The sequence below is a fragment of the Echinops telfairi genome, unplaced genomic scaffold (assembly GCF_000313985.2).
Source record: "Echinops telfairi isolate 266 unplaced genomic scaffold, ASM31398v2 ScPeMD7_3533;HRSCAF=4204_0, whole genome shotgun sequence".
Taxonomy (NCBI): Eukaryota; Metazoa; Chordata; class Mammalia; order Afrosoricida; family Tenrecidae; genus Echinops; species Echinops telfairi.
This window is the reverse complement of record NW_022107431.1, coordinates 18,484,040-18,490,821: the sequence shown is the minus strand read 5'-3', so window position 1 is coordinate 18,490,821 and position 6,782 is coordinate 18,484,040.

The following is a 6,782-nucleotide window of genomic DNA, read 5'->3' as shown; positions in this document are numbered from 1 at the left end:
CAGCTCTTTCCTCTATTTCCCTTGACTTTCCTCCTGTTCCACTATCATGCTCAGTCCCTACCAGAGTTTCAGCAATTCCTCTTTGTTACATTACCCTTGATCATGCCCTACCAGGCCTCCCAGACCCACCTGACCACCAATTTGGATAACTTTTTGTTCCCTTGTCCCTGGGTTTGTTAACACCACTTCCTACCCCCTGCACCCCCCCCTCTCCAATGTCCCCCCAGAACTGTCGGTCCCGTTGTTTTCTCCTGCAGATTGTTCATCCAGCCTATCTTATTTAGACAGACCTGTGGAGATAATAACATGCATAAAAACAAGGCAGATCAAAACCAAGCAACAATATACAACAAAACAGCAACAACAAACCACTGACAAAGAACAAAATAAAACAACAAGAAAGAAAAGCTTGTAGTTAGTTCAAGGATTGTTTGTTGGCATTTTGGAGTGTTTTCCAGTCCAGTCTGTTGGGGCACCATGTCCTGGCCCCAAAGTCCACCTTCAGCATTCCCTGGGGACTTGCCACACCATTCCCTTGTTGTTCTGCTGCACTCTCCAGTGCTTTGCCTTGGTGTGGCAGGATCAGTTCAGGCATAATTCCCACACTGTGTCTCCCATGCTGTCCCCTGTAGAGCCATGGGTCAGTGAGGGGCGTCATGTCTCCTAATGGGGCTGGCCATGTGGTCCTCTCTGTGGACTGGCTACTCTAATTGGGGTCATTGTCCTCAATGCCTGGTGGGCCAGGATGTGTTCCACTCTCTCCTACTCCCCGTTCTTCTGTTCCCGTGTGCTCCGATCAGATATGTCCCTCTCCTAGAGCTGCAGATTCAGTGACATCCTTTGAAAGACATTCTTCTGGGGGGAGGGGCAGGCATCCACTTAGTATTTGGGATGGGGCCAGCCCCCTAGACCTCTCCACTGGTTCCCTACTCCACACCGGAATGTTGCACTCACACCTTGGGGCACTGGGTTGAATTCTGGCCCCTCTTTCCCTGTGGAGATATAAAGAATACCCTCCCCTTGGGTTAGCGCCAGAATGGGGCTTTTAGGGGGAAGAATAAGGCATTCTGCTCCCATAAATGTAAAGGGTCAATTCTCCTCTACTATTCCACTTGTGGTATTTGTGTTAAAGCATTACAAAACAGTTTCCGAATCCGATTGCGGGTATCTCTTTGCAGCGGTGCGGCGTGAGAGGAGTACTTGCTGCGGCCACCCTGGCGTCATGGCAGGACAGGCATTTTGAAAGTTTCTTCCCCTCTTTGACCGAGTATTGGTGGAAAGGAGTGCCGCTGAAACTAACCAAAGGAGGCATTATGCTTCCAGAAAAATCTCAAGGAAAAGTCCTGCAAGCCACAGTCGTAGCTGTTGGGTCACTCAAAAGGAAAGGGTGGAGAGATTGAACCAGTGAGTGTGAAAGTTGGAGATAAAGTTCTTCTCCCTGAATATGGAGGCACCAAAGTAGTTCTAGATGATAAGGATTATTTCTTATTTCGAGATGGTGACATTTTTAGGAAGTATTTGGACTAGAGTAAACCACTGTTGAAATGGCATCATGTGAAGCTGCCCATTCTACTGAAGTTCTGAAATCTGTCATCATGTAAATAATCTCCATGTCTTCTCTTTTATAATAAACTCATGAGATGCAGTGTCAAAAAAAAAAAAAAAAAAGCATTACGAAACAGGACTGTTTAAAACAAAACCAAAAAGTTGTACATGACTAAGCATCCAGAATTTCACTCAGACACTTGGTTCCTGTTTTTGAAAGTATTATAACAAGAATATACCCATTCAATGTTTATCTGGGACAGATTATATCTTCATCTGGAGTCTGGTGTGAGTCTAATGGTCAGAAGATTGCATCATGGGTAACCTGCACTTCCCAGGCACCCACAGAGACAATCCTCCTCTTCACCAGGCAAACCTTCTGCCTCCTATCCTGTTCATGTGTCACCTACCCAGGTAATGCAGCCTCATATGCAGGGGCTACCATGTCCTTTCTGGATGTCTCCTCCCAGAGGTTAAGCCAGATTCCTGTCCCCAAGCCCTGTTCATGGCACATTTTTTGTAGCAAACATAATCTGGACCTGGTGACTTGGAAGCTGTGGTACACAGTAACCAAATCCTTACAATGTCTGAGGTCAGCATGCAATCTGGGTTTTCAGATGGGGATATCTGGGGGTAGCCTAGCAGGAATTGAATGGAGGTGGGGCTCCTTCCTGGACTCAGGTTGTGCTTCATATGTGCTCCCTGAGCCTTTTGGTTGTTTATTTGTCACATAATTATTGAACAAAAACCATATTATTATTTGCAAATTTTAAAGATGAGGATTTTTTAGAATAAAAAGAGATGCAATTTGTTTTCAAAGACCACATGATGTACATAGAACATTAATAAATTTTAAAACATCGTGATATTATAAACCATCTTTTCAAATCACAATACTATGCAATTGGAAATTAACCATAGGATGATCAACCAAAAACCCAAAACAAAAAAATCACACTTTACATAGAAACTGAGCAACACTAATTAAAAACCACTGAGTAATTGGAGAAATAAAGAGCCCAATTAAAAAAATTCCTTAAAACAAATGAGAGTGAAAATACAACCTACTAAAATCCCTGGGGCATGCAAAAGTAGTATGCAAGGGCAATGTGCAGGCGTAAGTGCACACATTAAATATGAAGGAAGAATTTGATTAACCATATTAAAACATCACCTACAACTTTTAGAACAAGATTAGCCAAACAAATCCTTGGACGCCAGAAAAAAATAAATAATAATGGTCAGAGCAGAAAGAAATGAATCAGAAAATTCAATAGAAAAAAATCAACAAGACAAGAAGCTGGATCTTTGGCAAGATTTTTAAAATTGATATTCCACTGGCACATGTAATAACAGTAAGGAATGGGGACAAGCATGCAATACAGTAAGAAATTAAACTGGCACTACCACAACAGAACCAATAAAAAATTTATAATTACACAATATTATGAGTACTTGAACCCCAACAAAAGTGAAAACCTAGAAGAAACGTATAAATCTAGAAACACATTACCTAACTAAATTAATACAATCTGATGTAGAAAATCCCAACAAATCTATAACACAAAAGAAATAGATCTGGTCATTAAAAAAACTCCTAATACCAAAAAGTTCAGGACCTGACGGTTTTGCCAGGGAATTTTACCAAGTGTTAAGAGAAGAGTTAACACAAAACCTTCATAAACTAGTTCACCATATAAGAAAGGATAATATACTACCAAACTCATTTATGAATCAAATTTTACCTTGATATTAAGTCAGGTAAAGATGTAACTGGATTCAAAAATTATAGACCAATATCCCTTATGAATATAGATGCCACTAATTTAATCAGTTCTAGCCAAGAGGATTCAAGAAAACATTATATATATATATAAATCATGATCAAGGGGGATTCGTAGTAGGTATGCAAAAATGGTTCAGTATTTGGAATCAATCCATGTAATCCAACATGTGACTAAAAGAAGGGAAAAGATCCGTATGATTACATTAATTGATGCAGAAAAGACATTTGATGAAATTCAACATCATAAAATCACATAATAAAATAGGAATACAAGGGAAATTCCTCAACAACATAAATGCCATATATGCAAAACCATATATGTGATTAGCATCTCACTTAATGAAAAAAATGGAAAACATTACCTTCTGAATGAGAACCAGACAGGGCTGCCCTTTATCCCCATTGTCATTTAATGTAGTCCTAGAGGTTTTAAGCTGACCTATCGTAGGTGCCATTGAATAGTTCCAACTTATAGCAATCTGTGTACAATGGAGTGAAGCACTGCCCAATTCTGACCCCCCCATATGCTTGAGCCCATTGTTGCAGCCACTGTTTTAATCTATCTTCCTGAAGGTCTTTCCATTTTTTTGCTGCTCCTCTAATTCACCTCCACTTAAGCTCATTCTAAGACAACAACAAAAAATATTAAAGGCACCCAAATTGTCAGAGAAGACACAAAAATTTATTTATTTGCAAATGACACAATCCTATATATAGAAAACCCAAAAGATGCTCTAAAAAAATTCTGGAACTAATTGAAAATTTGGGAGAGCAGCCGGCTATAATATTAACATACAAAAATAAACTGTGTTCTGTGTATTAAAGAAGAGGACTAAGAAAAGAAAATTAAAAGAATAATACAATTTACAATAAGCTTCCAGATATAGTACTTATTAATAAATCTCAGCAGAGAAAAGATTTATGCAAAAAAAAGATAAAATATTTCTACAAGAAACCAAAGGAGATTTATAAAAATGGAAGAATGTCCCATGCTCATCAATTGAAAGACTTTATTCAGGGAAAATGTCCATTTCACCATAAGCACTCTAAAAATTTAATACAATTTTGATCCAAGTTCCAGCACAATTCTTCAAAGAAATGGAAAAATGAATCACCGACATTATATGTAAAGGAAAGAAACTGTGGACAAAGAAAACACGATCAAAACACAAAAACAGAGTAGGAGGCTTTTCACTTCCCAATTTTAAAATTTCAAGAGACACATTAAAAAACTTACTTAAGTGCACAGACAAGAATATGCTAAGAATAAAGGGTTGGCAGAAAGTTTACCAATCGAATTCTAACTCCAAAAGACAGGGGATGGCTATCTTAATCCCCGACAATATTGACTTCAAGATCCAAACCATAAGAAGAGACAAGGAGGGGCACTACATAATGCTCAAAGGTTCAGTAAACCAAGAAGCACTTAGCATATTGAATAGCTCCCAATAATGGTGCGGTGAATTTCATCAAACAAACTATTAAAAAGATGAAAAAAGAAATCACGGACTCAACAATCATAGTAGGTGACTTTAACACTCCGCTATCTTAGAAAGACAGATCACTGGGAAAGTTCAGCAAAAACACCATAGAGCTAAACAATGTAATTAGACAACAGGGCCTGATAGACATTTATAGAGCTTTCCATCCAAAGGCCAAGGGTTTCACATTCTTCTCTAGTTCACATGGATCTTTTTCAAGAATAGACCACATGCTGGGACACAAGTCCAGCCTGAGTAAATTCAAACACATAGATATTACCCAGACATCTTTCTCAGATCACCATTCCATAAAGCTGGAGATTAATAAGAGGTTGTCCAGGAAAGCAAGGGCAACCAATTGGAGGATGAACAATGATCTCCTGTGACATGAATGGGTACAGGCCCAGATTAGAGTGGATATCAGGAAGTTACTAGAAACTAACGAGAACGAGAATACAACGTATCAAAACTTATGGGACACTGCGAAGGCAGTTATCAGAGGTAGCTTGATATCATTAAATGCCTATATGAAAAAAGAAGAGAGACATATGACAGATACGTTATCACAAAACCTCCAACAACTAGAACAGAGTCAGCAGAACCACCCCTCAAATAGAAAGAGAAAAGAAATAATAAAAATCAGGGCAGAGTTAAACCAGTGGGAAGACAAGAGAACAATACAAAAGATAAATGCAGCTAAAAGCTGGTTTTACGAAAGAATTAACAAAATTGACAGTCCTCTGGCAAAGCTTACCAAGGATAGAAAAGAGCAAACCTCAATAGCCAGGATGAGGGATGAAACAGGGGCAATAACAACAGACCCCCAATGAGGTTAAAAGGATAATCACAAAATACTATGAAGGTTTGTATTCTAATGAATTCAGAAATATGGAAGATATGGATAAATATTTGGAAAAACAGTCTCTTCCTAGATTAACTCAGACAGAGATCAAAGACCTCAACAAACCCATAGCTAAAGAAGAAATAGAGCGTCATTAAAAATCTACCAACAAAAAAAGCCCCAGGGCCAGTTGGCCTTACAGTAGAATTCTACCAATCATTCAGGGAAGAGTTAACACCAATCCTCCATAAATTATTCCATAACATAGAAGAGGATGGCAAACTCCCAAACTTATTTTATGGAGCCAGCATTACTTTGATACCCAAACAGGGCAAAGACCCCACAGGTATAAAGAATTACAGACCAATATCTCTAATGAACATAGTTGCAAAAATCCTTAACAAAATATTGGCCAATAGAATACAAAAGTATATAAAACATATCATCCACCATGACCAGGTAGGATTCATCCCAGGGATACAGAGATGGTTTAACATCTAAAAATCCATCAATATTTTACACTACATCGAGAAGAAAAAGGATGAAAACCATATGATAATATCCATAGATGCAGAACAAGCATTTGACAATATCCAACACCCATTCCTAATCAAGACACTCATGAAGATAATATTTGAAGGTAAGTTCCTCAAGATGATACAAACTATCTATGAAAGGCCAACAGCCAACATCATAGTCAATGGAGAAAAGACAAAAACAATCCCAGTGAAAAAGGGAACAAAAAAAGGATTCCCCCTGTCCCCAATTCTATTCAATATTTTTTGGATGTTCTGGCTAACAACATAAGACAGCAGAGAGACATCAAAGGGATCCAAATGGGAGAGGAGGAGTTGAAACTATCGCTATTTGCAGATGACATTATCCTATACATTGAAACCCCCAAAGTTCCACAAATGGAGTACTTACAGCGATAGAGGAATATGGAAGAGTGGCAGGATACAAGATCAGTAAACAGAAGTCGGTAGGCTTTCTATATACATCGGACAGGACCATGGAAGAGGGGATCAAGAAGGAAGTACCCTTCACAGTAGCTAAGAACAAACTGAAATACCTAGGAATATATTTAACAAAAAATACTAAAGACCTATACAAGGAAAACTATAAGACC